The following is an 18,973-nucleotide window of genomic DNA, read 5'->3' as shown; positions in this document are numbered from 1 at the left end:
AACAAGCTGAACGGTTTAATCTTCGAAGTATAAAATGATACTCTGTTTCTCACAGAATTGCGGGGGAAATGGAACCATTTGGCACTGTCAGAAAGATTCACATGCATTTGCACTGCTCTCTTCTGTGAAAAGAGTCCTGTTTGGCAAGTAACGTGCTGCCTCCCAGGCAAATGCTTTGCAGCTATGCCTAAAGTGACATATGACTCAAAACAGACCTTTAATGGTAGCAGGGAGAAGTTCTTCTTCACTGCAAATGTTCGGACTGGCAAACTAAGTCAGGAGTTATTTTATCCTGATTATTCTTACCCCCATTTCTTTAAAGAGAGTGTTCTGTAGAAAGTTTCTACTTACAGTGAAGTGCTTATTCTTTCCAATCAGGACAAGAAAAATGTCAAAGGTTCAGAGGCTCAGGACCAGCTTTTTGTATTCTGGCACTACTTTTTGAATAGAGGAAGGTGCTTCAAACAAAAAGAAAACCCTTGGCTGAAAAAGAAAAGAGATTAAATAAAAATAGGGGTCAGGTGGAAGCAAACTTACAGCAAAAGAGCAGACCTAGAACTTTTATAAAACATTCCCCAGGCACCTCTATTAGTCTGAATCCCCACTGGTCAGAATCCGATTGCTGAGAATCTATTTTATCTATTTTATCTATTTTATGAATTATGAATTATGAACAGGAATTCAGAAACTATGCTGCCATACCCAATCATTCAACAATCATACTCCCCCTGCACCCACAACAGCATTCCATCCACTCAACTCTCACTTCAGTAAAACACTCAAGCATTTATCAACCAATAATCATGTGGAGGTAGATGTGTCCACTGAATAAGAACAATCCAACAATAGGCGAAAAGCCAACAAACCTGACACTCATTTCCACCCCATCTCTCATCTGAAGTGATACAAACAAAGACCCTCTTCCCCATCACTCACCTGTAGAGAATTGTCCTTCCCTGCCAACAGACTCTGACTCTGTGGGGGGTTGGATACAGCCACCAGTAGACCTGGTGCTTAGTACCTTCCAATCAATCAATCAATCAATCAATTTCCATTGAAGAACAATAACGCCCCAAGAACATCAAAAGTGGACAGCTCCTTGAATCTACACACCATTTGGCTGGGCATCTTGTCATTAAGATGCCAATCACAGCGATAATTTCTTCTGTGCAACTCTTTGTGAGCTTCTGCTGACTTTATGAATATTGCCCTACATGTATTAAGAGGACTTGTGTGAAGAATCCACTATGCAGAAGCTGTTTATGGCTACTTGTATGTCATGGAGGTCTTGTGCTGATTCTCCAAAAAGCTATCAACGTCTGCTAGCTATGATGGCTGAGTACCAATTTCAGCATCTGAGGCAGTATACCTCTGAACACTAGCTGCTGGGAATCACAAGTGGTGAGAGTGGCATTGATTTTGTGTCCTGCATACAGGCGTCTCATGGGCATCTGCCTGGCCAATGTGAGAAGAGGATACTGGACTAGATGGGCCTTTTGGGGGGGGTGTACACACACACACACACACACACACACACACACACACACACATTCTTATGCATACATTATGATGCTAGCTAATCTGTAGTTAGATGAAGGGGCTTTTAGTGTAGTGACCAACATTGTCAAGGAAGGAATTCAATGTTGCTCTAAGGCAATTGCTCCATCAGGAAAACCACTTTGTCTTGCCATATGGAGTGATTCCCCACCACCACCTCCCATGTGCTGTTCTAGGACATCTCCTTACCACGCTCCCTAAAAAAAATCTGGGGCATAGGGAAGCCCCAGTGCTCCCCCCCCCCAGGAGTTACTCAAGGGTACACAGTACCAGCACCTCTTTTTGATGTTGATGAAAGGTGTGGCACTTACTGTAACAACTTCATGGTGATTACTGGCACCTATTTTTCTGGGGGGGGGGGAAGCACTGGGAAGCCCCATTGCATAAGCAGAAGTCCTTGTTCTGGGCTTCCACCAATGGGACTCATTAGTGGAGTCCCATGCTAGTTGTTACAAGACACACCCCACACATAGCTACAATTCTTAGCACCCTTAACAAACTACAATTCCTAGGATACTCTAGTGGACACCATGACTGTTAAAGCGCTTTAAATGTTTGGTGTGGATTTGACCAAAAAGACTTGGAGGGTGCATGATATTTTCTTTTTTAATCAGGTACCTCAGACACTCAAGCAATGAGGCTACAGTGAAGCCCCAAGGTCAACCTTAAAGTGAGTCATTATTTTATAGGAGCTTTATAATGTCCCACTTACATTTAAGAGTTGATAAAAACTTTTGTGAACCCTTTAACCATTTTGGAAGTATCACTGAGTTTCTTAAGCTCTTCTTGCCAGTTCTGAAACTCACACATTGATTTTCTTAAGATTGTCCTCAAATAAAGCACAGAAAATAGGTCCATGTCTGAAATTCATGTTCCTGCCAGACACAGTTCTTATGATATATTGCAACAATACATCAGAGAAAAGGAGCCCTGTTGATCTATTGCTGCGCTACAGTGCACCCATAGAGAAGAAGGAGCAAGCAGAAGCTCCAGCTTTGAAAAACTGACCCTGCTTTTCAAAAGTTGTCTGCTGCTGGCAAAGGACTTTTACTCGCCCTTCCTTCCAAACTTCTCATTTAAACCATGCCAGACAGCAAAACTGAACATTCCAAAGTACAGCCTTTGCAGGTAATTTTTTTTAACTGCAGGTTTGTTTTTGTTTTCTGCTACTTGGAGAGCATCCAGAAGTTCTTCCTAAGTGCTGTAAAACCAATCCCTTAGTTGCAAAGTGTATGAGGTTGGTATAAATCCATTTAATGGACATGCTCTCAATCTGAAAATAGGACAAATACTTAGAAAATGGTGGAGGGTGAATATAAACAAGAAGAACATGCTACCATAAAAGAGCATGCAGGAGGAGAAAATGGAGCTCTTTGGTTGGATATTTTGCTTGAAATCAGAAAGAACAACCTTTTACGATTTCGTTTCCCTGAAGAATCCTTCCTGTTTCAAACCAGCATCTTAGAGATTAAATTTAATTAACTTTGTTTCAGTAGAAACAAAAGATGACCCAGACTTTGTAATTAGCAGTTCATGTCCCACATTAGTGAACTGCCCAATGGCAAATAATCTATCTCCCCTCCACCCCAGTTTCTTTCTTTCTTTCTTTCTTTCTTTCTTTCTTTCTTTCTTTCTTTCTTTCTTTCTTTCTTTCTCTATCATCTATCTATCTATCTATCTATCTATCTGGCATTTGCAGTCCAAAGATAACCTGAACTTCAGTTGTGTGACCTATAAATGCAATTGCACCATTGCTTCCTGGGTCATCTTACTTTTGCTTCCTTCTTAACATTTTCTTTGATTTAAGCATGCAGTGAAGATGGCTCATTTAGTACATCTGCCTTGGCTTCCTAGTAAATCCTCCATATGGCCCCTAATTCATATTTTTTGGAATCTTTCGCAGTCCATAAAGCACATGCTCCTTCTTCTTCTCTTTAGCTAGACATAAAAGGGTAAAGAAAGACTGCAATAATTCCTTGAAATATAAAGTTAAACAAATAGATAGCAGCTAGGAATAAATGTCGTGACTTACTTGCAGCGGGTTCTTCTCATTTCTCTTTTGAAGTTCATGCTAGAGCCTCCCTTCCAAGGTCTCCCCTGCTGAGAGTATATGAAATGCCTAACATGTTGATCAGGTTCGGATCAAAAGACAGGGAAAGGGACTCTAACTTTGACTCTCAATTACTTCAGTGCACCAAGTTTCATTTGAGTAAGGGAAAAGATATTTCTACTGAAATAGGGCATCTTTGAAAACTGTTTTTGTTTAAGGAAGCACATTCCCCCCCCCCAGAAACATAAAGGGGTTTATACCACTTTCTTGTTGCCTTTAAACTCCTTGGGTCCTGAATGTATATAGTACTATACCATGGGCCTTTCAAGATGGGTCCCTATGTTGTTTTTATCTGCCCTCTGCATAAGAGATCATTTGTCCTCACTTGCCTTACCTTGGTTACATTTTCCCTGTCTTGACCTAACATTTCATGTTGTGACATGGGCTTTTCCTTCCTTGTCCAGGCTTTGCCTCCTCAATCTGACCTTCCCTACTGTGACTTAAACTGTGTTTACCTTGACCAGATTTTACCTGCCTTGATGTGATTAGACACTACTGATTCTCTTCGAACTAGATAGCTAACAAGTGTAACCATAGCAACAGTGGTGGACCTTGGCATAACAAATTTCAGTGGCACCCTGTGTGACGCTAAAATCCAATGCCCCCTTGCCTCACCTTTCATTGGACATAACAGTAGTGGCATCCACTGTGGTGCCTCAAAAGCTTCATATCCAGTTCAACTGCACCGGTCTCGCTCCCCTAGAGCTGCATCTGACAGCAAATTCACCTTCCTCCTACACCACTGGGAAGACAACTGGTACAACCATAGTGATATATGATAGTGCCTAGAAAATGAGCATATACACACTGTGGGACCCGACGAAGAACATAGGAAAATGTGCATGTAGTGTACCCCCTCTTTCTTCCACCTTATATGACAATGAACACATATTCATTATTGTCACACTGTAAGTTTTTCTCTGAATGTTGACACGGCCTGTCCAAATATGTGACTTCCAGTATTTCAAATGCAAGAATGATTTGAAAAATTAAAGGCAATAACATGGGAGAAGCCAGCTTGTGGTGATGTATATCTACCCATCAGAGTTCAGTGGCTCTCCCCTGAATGGGGCAATTGTGCCCCTGAAGGACCAGGTGCACTGCCTGGAAGTCATTTTGGACTCACAGCTGTCCATGGAGGCACAGGTTAATTCTGTGTCCAGGGCAGTTTCTGATTGGGGGGCTGGCATGGGTTGTGTTGCAGGGGTCACTGGGTGCATGCATGTTATCTTTTTGCTATTTTTGTATTTTCTGGTTTCTCTCCCCCCCATCCCAGGGTTGAGGACACTTTGAATTTGGTGGCAATTCTGACAGCATAGCAGTGGTGTATTTACTTGAGCTCTTCACAACTAAAGAGACATTTAATTATACCACAAAACCAACAGACTTTAATTTTAACATCTGTTAGCTATGCGTCCATGCCAGTAACTATGTTTGGAAGTATTTGCCAAATATTTATTCAACAAGCTGCCTTGTACGACCAAATAATTGATTTGGTAGATACAAATTGATTTTAAATGTTTCTCAAATCTGGTTACAAAATGAAAGTTAAAGAGGTTGTTATATAGTTAGATCATCCTTCAACATTCACCCTCCATGTCTTGGTTAAGTATAATTTGGAACAAGTGAGATTTGGCCTGTGCTTGCATGTAAATATAAAGGGCATTTCCTGATCTGTCTAGCAGTTCTTGAGAGTCCATATGGGAACTGCCATGAAATTACTGGAGGTTCTACAAAGTATCAAGCCATACTGTTGTTCAATTTGCACTTATCTCAATAGTGCCTCACATGTCTCTTTTGTTTCTTCGATTTGGGTGATGTCCAACCGAGTCATATGCAATAGACTAACTGAAATGAAAGCTGATTAATGTTGGCTATTACCCATAGTCTGTTTACTTGATGTACTTACAGACTAGAAGAGATGAACCTCCAGACCATGGACCTATTTAGATTCAACAAGGATCCCAAACGGTTAGGGAGACGACTTTCTCCACTCCCGTGTCCCCTGCACCTGACATCATATGTGATGTCAGCCATGAGTCAGATAAGGACACTGATCCAGAGGAACAACTTGGATCTCAAAGTGAGCTCATTGTTTCTTTGAAAGTGGGGCTCACTGACAGTGCCAGTCAGTGCCATGAAGTTCTAGAGTAAATTGGATTCTACGGTGTTTCGGGGATTGGTTGTTTCAGGCTCTCAATGACAAAATTACTGTAGGGAAGCCTGACCCATGAAATAAAACATTTACTGAGTAAAAAGGAATTCCTGCCCTCAAACCAAGTACCACATTTTAAAGGTGCTTTAAAAGTAAAAGCCATATTCCATGCTTAGGAACAGAAGGAGGAATTTTAAGCAGACCGACCTATTACCAGTTTTGATGTATGATTCCTGCCACTATAATTTATGTACCAAGTAGGGAAGCCTGGCAATGAGTATTCCTCCTATTGCATTATTTCAGGCCCTTATGAGTTCCTTTGATTAAGCTGGGAACCGTCAGTCAGAAATGGTTATGTGATATGTACATTGTTATTTATTGATTCATATATTGCATTTCTCTAATTCCATACAATAAATCCCACTGGTGTTATTTACTGAATGTTTGCTGAGTCCCATCAGCAAGCTTGATGTACTCCTGTGCAGAAACATGTGTAAAACTTTACATCTCAATTATTCTGTAAATTTACCAAATGCACATTATGTTTCCTTTAAGAGAAGGGGGATACGGAACAGATCTGAAACAAATATTCACTAATAAAAGCATGGGAAACCTGTGGCCCTCAAGACACTGGTAGTCAACACAGCATGGCCTATGGTCAGGGTTGATGAGAGCTGGAGTCTAGCAAAATATGGAGGGCCACAAGTTGCCAATTCTTACACTGATATTTGATATGAATTCTTGGATCCTCCTTTCAAGACATTCTTCTGTTTTCATGGCCCACCATAAGGTATTTTATTGTAAATGGGCATTTGGTAAACACATAGCAATATCTAGTATTTGGTTTTGGTGTACGCAAATAATAAGGACTTTTTATTGACCAGGGTCTTTTCCATGCTGTTTTATCACATGTTGAAATTTTCATGGGCCTAGTATTAGTTATAAAACCTATTTTAAATTAAAACAACATAATCACTTATTTGGGTTCTCTTTGGTTATTTTTAATTTCCTGTGAGGTATTAGCTACTCTGAGAACCCCTTGGGGTTGAACTATATGTATAAACAAAGTATCTGATACATTCTGAACTATGCTTCATGGATCACAGAAACATCTACATTATTTATCCTTGAACCATCAGCTCATGTTTGATACTCATTGGTAGGGTATTTTTGATCCAGTAGGATAGAAAAGATTATACAGCCCCCAGAATGCTTAAAAAGTATACTCATGCATGCAGGTGCGCATGCAGGTGTGGTATGCACATGCATACATGAGTATACTTTTCAATCATTTTGGGAGTCTGTATAATGTTTCTCTCCTACTGCTGGGTAGGTTGGCGCATGATCTGCTTTAGAATGCTGTAGCCCTGTGTGCATAGACAGGCCACATGAATAAGACCCACCCCACAGTTCTCTCTCATCCAGTTAGCAGTCTACCCAGAGCAAGGATGTCCATTGTAAGACAAATGGACACCTGACCATGTGATTGAATTAATTCCACTGATATGTCCTATAGTGTAGGGTCATACCAAGGGGAAGTGGTTCCCATGCCAATGGACATGTCTGCAAGAGGGGCAGGGAGTCACAGAGATGATAGTTTCACTTCCCTCCATGCAATTGTTCTTGCCTCTAATGTGAACAAAGTCAAACAAAAACAGTTTGTGAGCAGAACCAACTGAAGATATTTAGCTGCCTGAAGTGAAAGATTAGATGGTAACCCACACCCCTATTCCATGTGCAGAAACCAACTAGCAGCTGGATCTTACTTTAACACTAGGGAAAGGACATCCTCCTCCACTATACCCAAGGGCACCAAGTTACTTTATGGCAGTGGTAACCAATGTTGTGTCCTCAAGATGTTGCTGGAACTTATCTCCCTATCATGCCCAGGCAGCAAAGCTCAGGGATGATGGGGGTTGGTGGCAGTATGATAGGGGCAATACTGGCTCATATACAGAATGTATGGGCCAAAGATACCATAATCAGCCACTAAGTAAAACCAACCAACTAACCCTGAACTCCCCACTCAAGAGAACATATTGTCACCCCAGACCTATCAGCTGGTAGAAACAAAGAAGATAGAAGAAGAAAGGAAGGGGGGGCAGAAGACAACGTGGATTTCCCAATGCAAGCATCACAGTGGTGCTATCCATCTATCATCTATCTATCTATCTATCTATCTATCTATCTATCATCTATCTATCTATATCATCTATCTATATCTATCATCTCTCTCTCGCTCTCTATCATCTATCTATCTATCTATATCTATCTATCTATCTATCTATCTATATCTATCTATCATCTATCTATCTATCATCTATCATCAGAAATGGCCCTCCCCCCCAAAAAAAAACTCTACAGAGAGAATAGAAGCCATCAGTGTGTTTCATATATCAAAGGGAAAGAAATAATATGCCAAATGGAAAGAATGCATGCTTTCTAAAAACAACATCGCCCACAACTATAGCGAATAGCATTCATCAGATATACTGCAAGCTTCCACAGCACTACTCATAAACAAAGGAAAGATGAAGAATTCTAAAACCTTTTCAACAATCTTTCAGAATTATTCATGAACAAAAGCATTTTCAGGGAGAAAACATTAACAAGCTTTTTAAAGGTAGTTTTATTCAAGTCACCTGCCATGCAGATGTAGCCTACACACACAAGAGAGTTATCAGCAGACCTGGGATGTCTATAGGAGTATAAAAAACACGGGGGGGAGGGCTAATGAGAGAGGGAATCTCCCTATATAGTCCAGTAAGGACTAATGACCACAGAACGCTGACTGACTGAAAAGAAGAAAACAGACAGGAGGGTGGGGCTCAAAAAGGAAGATGGCAACACATAGAAGAAGAAGAGGAGGAGGAGGAGGAGGAGGAGGAGGAGGAGGAGGAGGAGGAGTAGTTTGGATTTGATATCCCGCTTTATCACTACCCGAAGGGGTCTCAAAGTGGCTAACATTCTCCTTTCCCTTCCTCCCCCACAACGAACACTCTGTGAGGTTAGTGGGGCTGAGAGACTTCAGAGAAGTGTGACTGGCCTAAGGTCACCCAGCAGCTGCATGTGGAGGAGCAGAGACGCGAACCCGGTTCCCCAGATTACGAGTCTACCGCTCTTAACCACTGCACCACACTTGTGGTGTATACATGGGTATAAAAGAGTAGACTGAAAATCAAATTGTCCCTGTAGCTTTTCGGTGGGAACCAGGAAACAGCCTATTTTTAAATACTGTTCCCAGAAAATGGAATTAAAATTTCCCATTAAAACCAGCAGAAAATCAAAGACACTCTACTCCCCCTGCCAAAAAAGGAAGTCCAAAATAGCCATCAAAAGTTGCCAAACGTAGACTGAGCATGCTTCTTGGGCATGGAGCTGATAGGAGCAAGTGGCAGTAAGTCCTGAATATTTTGCATGTACCATTACCAATCTCAGCTCTCTGGGGTGCCAGTTGGTAAAACATCATCACCTACACACTAGATGGAGAAATATCTTCATAGGAAGCACAACTGTAGAAATGGATAATACCTCTATGACCACCATCATCACCACACACAAACACATATACACCACCAATGAAGCAGTTCTCTCCAAAACAGCCCAGTGAGGACTGAACCACCCTGCTTGGTATTTGTGGAGGAAACCCAGTTGGATGGGAAACAGAATGGAGTGTCTGTAACCCTGAATGTCCATACCATTATCTAGAAAGTGACAGACTCAGGCACATAAAAGTTCTTTGGCTATCCTGGCTACCATGCAAATGGTATCTGGCATTTTGTTTAAAAGAAGCAAGATGGATTTCTGAAGTCTTTTTATTTTTCCTTGCAATCTTTCAAATAAATACTCAACACATTTTCAATAATCATGTTCTTCATTCTCTGAAGATGGCTGGTAGTTACCTTGTGATCATTAAATTCTTTTCAAATTTTAATCTTTTCTTCACAGCTTCAAGAAACAGTAGATAACTCCTACAGTAGGTTAGTAAATATTTACCATACAAATGAAAGGAAGGTTTTTAAAGATACTGTATGCCTTTTTAGTTATTCCATCTGGGTTTGGGTTTTTTGGGGTTGAGGTTTCGTTTTATTTTTGTTTTGTATTCTTACTTACTTTCTATGTTACGCAGTTCTTTTTAAGGAATGCAAAAATAACAAGACAGATGAGAAAAACTAGTTGTTAGGAAAAGTAGCATCAGTTAAAAACATAACAGCAGGGTAGATGCAGAAAGAAAATATTAATACAACTATTTATCATAGACTTTAAGCTTTCAATAGGAAAACTTGCAGCCTGATCCTATTTTACTTAGAAGCAAGACCCAACCAAGTTAAATTTGGCTGACTCTCAAGGGTGTGTGTGTGCCGCTTTGCAAGCAAACCTGGGCTGTTTTATTTCTCCATACAACAGCAGAAAGAGAAGACAACCACAGGATTGATTTGAAGTTCACCCATTTTATCCTCAAAACCACCTGTGAGTTAGGCTTGGATAAGGAGTCACCCAGTGAGCAACATGGCTGACAAGGCATTTGAAACCAAGGTGGAATCTACACACATATAAAAAAACACTGTGAAAAATGCTTCTTTTAAAAAACATTTTGAAAAATACATTGAATTTTGCATAGCTCACTGTCTCCATCTTGTGTCACATGTGTATATTGCACTTTACAAAACATTTAAAACATTTTATTTACAGCTGTGTAGCTGAATCCCGGAAGTATGTGTATAATCCCGGTAGCTATGTGACCCGGAAGTGTCTCTGGACAGCGCTGGCCCCCGGCCTCTTGAGTGAGATGGGCGCACAACCCTAGAGTCTGTCAAGACTGGCCCATACGGGCAGGGGTACCTTTACCTTTAGCTGAATCCCAAGTCTCTATGGTAGCAGCCTAGCATTCTTATGACCACACCATCTGGCTAATATGTGGAAGTATGTACCTGACTGCTTATGGTTCCTGAAGTTAAATGGCTGTATGGGAGGTGTTTACCTCATGATCTCATTATCCGGGCTTTGATTGAAGCATGAGCATTCAGGAAGGCTGGTAAGTGCAGACCACTGGTGAGATTATTAGTGAAATGAAGAAAGAACATTCACAAACATCCCCTCAAAGTAGGATAAGTGTGGCAATCTAGTCATGAGAATTTCTCCAACATTTCTCTTCCCTTTGATTATTTAACTTTCTTTCCTCATTAACTGATGGGAAATGGGGGGGGGCACAGGTTTTTTGTTTTTTTTAGTATAGCACTAATATCAGCTGGTGGCTGGTCTCTGATGTGGCTGAATTTGGTGCTGACTGGAAGTTTGTGGTCCATTGGGCTGATGGCTGCTACTTGGAGGTTCTGGAAACTGCATGTTCTCTAGTTCTTAAGTTCCTCTTGAAAATCGTCTGCTTGTACTTCCATATCCCAGTTCAAATGTCAAGACTCACAGATATTACACCCATGTTTGAGATGACCTGCAGAGCACAGGTACCCTGCAGGTCAGTTCTGTAGGGGGGTGACAATACAGTCCAAGTATGGTGAAAGTGGTTTCCTGCATTCCCCGGGGGGGGGGGGGGGAGACCTTCCTATGCCTATGATGACATGAAAAACCAAAACAGAGAGAATGAGATCAAAGATCACCATGCAGGTAAATGGTACTGACTTGCATTGCCCTTAGGGTGATCTTAGAGTAAAAGAACACACGTAGGCAGAATGAACTCAGAAAGCTAGAGAGAAAATGGAGCACTGCAGAGGGTCAGAGAACTTTGCTACTTAAAAAAGAAAAGAAAAGAAAAGAAAAGAAAAGAAAAGAACAACCTCTTTTTTTTAAAAAAAAGATTGATCATGGAAGAATATTCTCACTTTCCATCTCAATATTCTATTCACCCCCACTCCAGTGCTGGCCCAGTACTGGATTAAATACTCTAACGTCAAATCCCTGCTTGTTTTGACTCTTACACTGTGATAACTGAGCACATTTAAGGCTAATTCCTGTTGGAACCAAATTATGTAAAAGTAAAAATTATGTGTGTTATCAGAAAGAGGCCCACAACTGACAGTAAAAAGAAATGGTTAATTATCCCAAGGTACTGTTTAGAGATGGGGGGAAATACGATATCAGTTCTCTACTAGAACATCACACAGTCCTACTACTGGGAAGCAAGATAAGTATGTGATCACTCAAAAAGGTTTAGTAGTGCAATAACCATACATTTGCACTACAGCCCTGGGGATGATATAAAAATTCAAGGAAGAATATTCAGCTTCTTATAGAAATGATGTTAGCATATAAAACCATGCTCGATTTGAATGACTTTTTCTCAGGTACTAAAATAAATTAAAGGAGCTGCCTTGAACCAATGGCTTACGCTTCACACTTTATTGGGTTGGAAACCTACAATTCATTCCTGCAAACATGAATAGCAGATGGCTTATTTGAGTATCATTGCTCCTGTGGTGGTGCACATGGGAAGGAACTGCCAAGCAATCCTTCTTCTTTGACATACATAGGCTTCCATGCGGCATCTTGCTGGATCAAGACAATGGCCCCTCTAGTCCAGCATCCTGTTCTCACAGTGGCCATCCAGATGCCTGTGGGAGACCCTCAAATAGGACACAAGCACAAGAGCACTCTCTCTTCCTGCAGTTTCCAGCAACTGGCATTCAGGTGTTATTGCCTTTGACCCTGGATGTAGAGTATATAGCCATTGTGGCCAGAATTTGTCTAATCCTCCTTTAAAGCCATCCAAGTTGGTGACCATCACTGCGTCCTGTATGAAGGAGTTCCATTAGGTTAACTATACACTTGTTGTTTAGTCGTTTAGTTGTGTCCGACTCTTTGTGACCCCATGGACCAGAACACGCCAGGCAATCCTGTCTTCCATTGCCTCCCGCAGTTTGGTCATACTCATGTTGGCTGCTTCGAGAACACTGTCCAACCATCTCGTCCTCTGTCATCCCCTTCTCCTTGTGCCCTCCATCTTTCCCAACATCAGGGTCTTTTCCAGGGAGTCTTCTCTTCTCATGAGGTGGTCAAAGTATTGGAGCCTCAGCTTCCTTCCAGTGAGCACTCGGGGCTGCTTTCCTTAAGAATGGATAGGTTTGATCTTCTTGCAGTCCATGGGACTCTCAAGAGTCTCCTCCAGCACCATAACTCAAAAGCTTCAATTCTTCAACGATCAGCCTTCTTTATAGTCCAGCTCTCACTTCCATGCATCACCAAACTATACACTTACAGGGAACTAATACAGGGAGGGAACCCAGACTGAAACCAATGGAAGACTTAAGGAGTTGAGTCATGGATTGGATACAATACCACCAGTTACATGAGATGTTTAAGTCAGATTTTAAAATTGGATTTTTGGACCAAAGCTCACAATTTGAAAGAGAATTATTACAGAACAAGGATAAACATTTGTTTAAAATGTATAATTTTCTATTGGAATGTGAAACAAAAGATGAGCTTGCTAAAGCTTCAGTGACACATTGGGCAATAGATGTAGGACATAGTATAGACTTAAACCTTTGGGAGAAACTTTGGAAGTATGATTTGAAATTAACTGCATGTTTTTCACCGAAAGAGAATTATATGGAAATGATTAATCAATGGTATCTAACTCCAAGTAGGTTGGCCAAGATGTATAAATCAGAATTTGATGTGTTGGAAATGTAAAGAAATTGAAGGTATTTTTTTTCATATGTGGTGGACATGTAAAAAGGTAAAAGACTATTGGGAAATGATTTATAATGAGGTGGGGAAAAAATGTTTAAAATGACTCCCCGTCCCCCCCAAAAAACACAAAGTCCTTTTTGTTCGGAATAATCTGGACAGAAATTCCTAGATGTCAGAAAAAATTATGTATGCTACTATGGCAGCTCAAGTTTTGTTAGCCCCAAACTGGAAAGTAAGAGAGGTCCCAGGTAAAGAGGACTAGAAACTTAAAATGTTAGAATATGCGGAACTTGCAGGTTTAATGTCTAGAATAAGAGAGCAAGAAGAACATATATTTAAAGAAGAGTGGAAAACATTTAGTGACTATATGGAAAATAACTGCACACAGCTAAAAACGCTGGCAGCATTAAGATAAAATCAACAGTGTAATTATTGTTTGAGGGATGTAAAAATGGAGAACTGACAAAAATGGTTTTAGTAAAATATGCAGGGAAATAAGATAAATAAAATGAACTGAGGAAGGAGAGGGAAGTCATTGGATATTCAATGGTATGTAAAATGTTTGTTTGGTTTGTATAATTGAAAATTCAATAAAAATTATTATTTAAAAAATAGCTCCATAGTACAGGTTGTTGTGTTGCTCATGCAAAGGCTAGGAAGCCAGGCAACTAGGGAACTCCCTGCTCCCCCCATGTTTATAAATGGCAAAATAAAAAAGTATTATTATTATTATTATTATTATTATTATTATTATTATTATTATTATTATTTTATACCCTGACCCCTTCACACACAAACATTTTCCTCATAAGGCAAGCTTATAGACAGTTTCAGTAGATTCTTGTCTACAGCATTTTTGTATGTCTAAATCACTGACATGCCAGAAAGTACATCAGGAGTGCCTGGTTCAACTTCTGCAACTCATACAGATCCCATCAAGACACCCTGCCTCAATTTAGAAATTGAGATTTGTCTAAATCCAATGCACCCCAGTAATAATTATGCCCCCAGTGAGGTAGGACATATTGTGCAGCCTTGCAGTCAGATTCTCATTTATACAATCCTTCACACCAAAATGGGTGAATGTATCCAAACTACATAAACCATAAACCTGAGAATGTTCTCGGTGATTGTACCCTTTGCCATAATACCTGGGAAAAAACCCTTGTAGACAAGGAAATGCTTTATATTTCATGAATTGTAAGGGTTGTATATCTCAACAGCATTTATAAAATCAATGCAACGTAATTTCATAAGAGGGAAAGACAAGTGAAAAATACTGCCATATAAATCAAAACTATGAGAAATAAACATGTCACAGACATCCTGGATTGAAGGACAACTAGAATTAAAAACAAAATAATGGCTGAACACAAACCACAAAGTATTATACTCATGGGGCAACTTAAGTAGGTAGGCATCTGTTAGATGCCAAATGCAGTAGCACAAATTTACAGAGGACAATGTTGTGGTCCAGAAGGCGCTCAAGAAGTCAAACACGCAAAATCTACACCCTATTTGTGGGTGGTGAAATTGAGTGGATGGTAGGGTGGGGAGAGGCATTTTTAGAATATTATTTGGGGGGGGCAATTGATTCAGGTAATTATATGGAAGCTGAAGTCCAACAATATCTGGAGGACCAGGTTCTTGAGACTCTACCTGTAGTTCCCAAGGGCTTTGAGGTTGAAGGGGTGTCGTAATCACAAATTCTGGATTGAAAAATTACAAGCAGCTCAATTCAATCACACTTCAATTGCTTTCCCAAGCAATTGAATGGTTTCTCCATTAATGGTTTCTCCATCTTCTTTTTGTGGGAATCCCCTGAAGTGTGCCAAACACAGCCTAAACACCTGAACCAGAAACACCGTTTAAAACCCTATAAAATAACCAAATCTACACTCAAGAAATAACACTTTAAAACTTTTGGCTTCTTAAAACAAACTTCTCACCTGGTGTTCAATGTCTTGGAGTTAACGTATAAAGTTTCTTGGCGATCACTCGTAGCCGATTAAGATTGTCTTCCATAAACACGGTTTTAAAAGTGAGTCTGTAGGTGACTGTGGAGGCCAATTCTGGATCCACATGTCCTTCCACAGTGGGGACATTGGTTTCCGGGCAGGAGTTGATCACGGTATGGATTTGCCAAGCATGCCTTCCTCTTAGCATGTTTCTTCCTTGTGTCCTGAGTTCGAGTGTCTTCAAAGCCATGACACCTTTGGTAAAGGCTGTTTTCCAACTGGAGCGCTCGCAAGCCAGTGTTTCCCAGTTGTCAGTGTTTATACTACATTTTTTAAAGATTTGCCTTGAGACAGTCTTTGAACCTCTTTTGTTGACCACCAGCATAGAGTAGTTGCTTTGGAAGACGATCATCAGGCATCCGCACAACATGACCAGTCCAACGAAGTTGATGTTGAAGAATCATTGCTTCAACACTGGTGATCTTTGCTTCTTCCAATACACTGATATTAGTTCGCCTGTCTTCCCAAGTGATGTGTAAAAATTTTTGGAGACACCATTGATGGAATCTTTCAAGGAGTTGGAGATGGTATTTATAAGTGGTTCATGTTTCACAAGCATATAATAAGGTTGGTAGTACAATAGCTTTGTAAACAAGCATTTTGGTTTCCCTGCGAATGTCCTGGTCCTCAAACACTCTGCAATTCAATCAGGAGAAAGCCGCACTCGCAGAGCTCAGGCGATGCTGGATTTTGGCATCAATGTTGGCCCTTGTGGAAAGATAACTGCCTAAGTAGGAGAAGTGATCAACATTTTCCAGTGTTACACCATTGAGTTGGATTTGTGGCACTGCAGAGGGCTTATTTTGTACTTGTTGGTGCAGCACTTTGGCTTTTTGGATGTTGAGTGATAGGCCAAGCTTTTTTTAAGCTTCTGCAAAGATATTTAGGATGGTTTGGAGGTCATCCTCTGAGCATGCACACACTACTTTGTCATCAGCATACTGTTCAATGTCTTATAGTTAACATATAAAGCTTGTACAACCTAGAACCAGGTTATCTAGCAGATAACCTTCAATATATGCCAGGGCCATCACAGAGATAATCAAAGGGGAATTTTTCTGACAATGCCATTACTAGGGCTGGGCGATATCTTGTTTTCAGCATTGTGATAGATCAGCAGCTAAATATCGTGAAATGTGATGCAGATATCACAATGTCTGGAATGTATCTCAACTGCTTTCTCTTTCCCACCTTAGGGGAGGAAGAAGCAGTCAAAATACATAGCCCAACCCTGCAGCTGAGCAAGCCCCCATACCGCTCTGGCTCATGTGAGCTGAAGGGGCATGGAGGCTTCCTTAAATGGCTGACCTGGGAGGCGCGAAGCTTGCTTAAACTATGTTGCTGCTCTTCACCCTGGACCCAACCCTTTTAGCACAGGCATTCTTGAGAACTGGGGGAATAGTTCCACCTCTTTCTCTGATAGCTTCAGTTGGTCACAATCTGGAAGGTCCTACAAGAAGACCCTTAGCACCAGCTTCAGAGGACACTGCTGCTCCTCAAGGTCCTCAATCTGTGGAGTGTCTGCTTCATCGTCCAAGGACTCTTTTTCTGGTACCAAGTCGGGGCTAGGCGTGACATATATTTATGTTGCACAGCCATGGATAGAGGGCATTGGGGGGTGTATTAAATTTGAGATTTAACATTTCTAATGTCAGCTAAACAGTGAATGCTATGTTAACAGGAAACAAAGATTGTCAAAGGACAGGGACAGATCCTAGGCATTAATGGCACATCTTAACAATGTCATCATTTTTCAAAGCTTTGCTTAAAGAAGAAATAATCCTTTCATAACACAGAAATAGATTATAAAAAGATTGATCTATGTCTTTTGATGAATAACAAACCAAACGAGGTGACACTACATATTTATCAAACCTTATCAGCAAACAAGAAAATATATCTGGCAGCTCAACTGTTTCAACTTCTAAGATAATATCTCCATGGAACACAATGTTGAAAAATACCATATGTCTGTCAGTGCCATTTGTATACAAGACTACAGCCACTGGGTGCAACCTGTCCTGACAGAAAGCAATAGCACAGCTCCCACTGAGTTTCTGGATTTAGGTTTTCACAATGGATGAATTGTGGCCTATTATTTAATAATACATAGCACAGAAGCTTTTATTTTGATTTTGACAGTCTTGATAAAGTCTAGGGCATCCTTGCTTTATTTAATTCAGGAAAGTTAAATACAGTAGTACCTTGGTTTAAGAACAGTTTAGTTTATGAACAACTTGAATTAAGAATGCTGCAAACCCGTAAGTAGGTGTTTTGGTTTGTGAACTTTGCCTTGGAAGCAGAATATGTTCCACTTCCTGTTGAGTGTGTTCCATTTGTAAATTGAGTCCCCCGCTGCTATGGGAAAGCACGCCTCGGTTTAAGAATGCTTTGGTTTAAGAACGGACTTCTGGAATGGATTAAGTTCGTAAACCAAGGTGCCACTGTATATTGCTGCACACTACCCCAATCTTGGAATGATGCAAGATTCTAGGGATTCCAGGCGCTTACCCAGGGTTTGGTTTCCTCAGAATGAGGGACAGCAGAGACTGGGGTGTCTTTATGATATATGGTTTATTTACACATATATTCAACCTGAACCTATGATTCAGGGGCTCACAGCATTAATACCTCAAGAAGGTATTGCTACTCCCATGGCCACAGAAGGACAACAAGGAGGCAGCCAGTCTAGCTTCTCTAGGAAGGGAGTTCCAAAGTCTGGGAGCAGCCACAGAGAAGTGCGTAGTTTTATGAACATTGCATAACTTGAAGGGAGTGCCAGAGAGCCAGATGAAGAGACCAGGTGAAGTAGAGGTTCATCATTCCTGCGCAAGGACTACAATACTAAATATATTATTTTGGGAGTGTGTGTGAATGATTTTGGATACTTACCCTTCTCCATGTTTTCCACATGGATTTTTTTCTAATTCCCTTCTTATTCCTTGATCTCACTGGAAAGCAAGTTAATGTTTTTTACTGTTTCTGCAAATAATACAAACAATTTTAGTATATTATATGTATTAATATATATTGTACTATTATAACCATATAGACCTACACACACACACACACATACACACAAGCATATATATATTAATACTAATATAGCAGAAAAATAGTACTGGGTAGAATTTGTCTCTCTTATACATTTATTTAAACATTTTAAAAATATATACATAACTAAACTATATGCACATGACATATTTGTTTTGTTGTTTTGTTAATAATTATTTCCCGTGTGCTTTACCAGTAATTTTATCAGGCACACAGCTTAAAATGCCTTTTAAATTAATTGTTCTATAATTTTTTCTAAATAATGAAACAATTTTACATATGATACATATAATATACATATTTTTTATCAATTTGCATGTAATTAGACAATACACAAGCAACTCAGACCTAAGCGGATGCCTGATACAAGAATTGGTCCAATTTGGCAAATCTTAATCCGAGTCAGAACTGCCAAATTCCATATACTGTATA

At 40.2% G+C, this 18,973-nt stretch overlaps 1 long non-coding RNA gene across 1 annotated transcript; it reads right to left on the bottom strand.

Annotated features, from left to right (window-relative positions):
* Window positions 1-365: 365 nt before the first annotated feature.
* On the bottom strand, window positions 366-18,438 carry LOC310748064. The gene is made up of 3 exons (XR_014541077.1): window positions 18,380-18,438; window positions 3,590-3,657; window positions 366-483 (listed from the first exon to the last, which is right to left on the bottom strand). It is a non-coding gene; the product is annotated as an uncharacterized lncRNA (long non-coding RNA).
* Window positions 18,439-18,973: the final 535 nt, after the last annotated feature.

This window comes from Podarcis filfolensis, assembly GCF_964270895.1.
Source record: "Podarcis filfolensis genome assembly, chromosome: 1".
NCBI lineage: Eukaryota > Metazoa > Chordata > Lepidosauria > Squamata > Lacertidae > Podarcis > Podarcis filfolensis.
The sequence above is the reverse complement of the archived record's forward strand: the minus strand, read 5'-3'. Positions and strand labels throughout refer to the sequence as shown.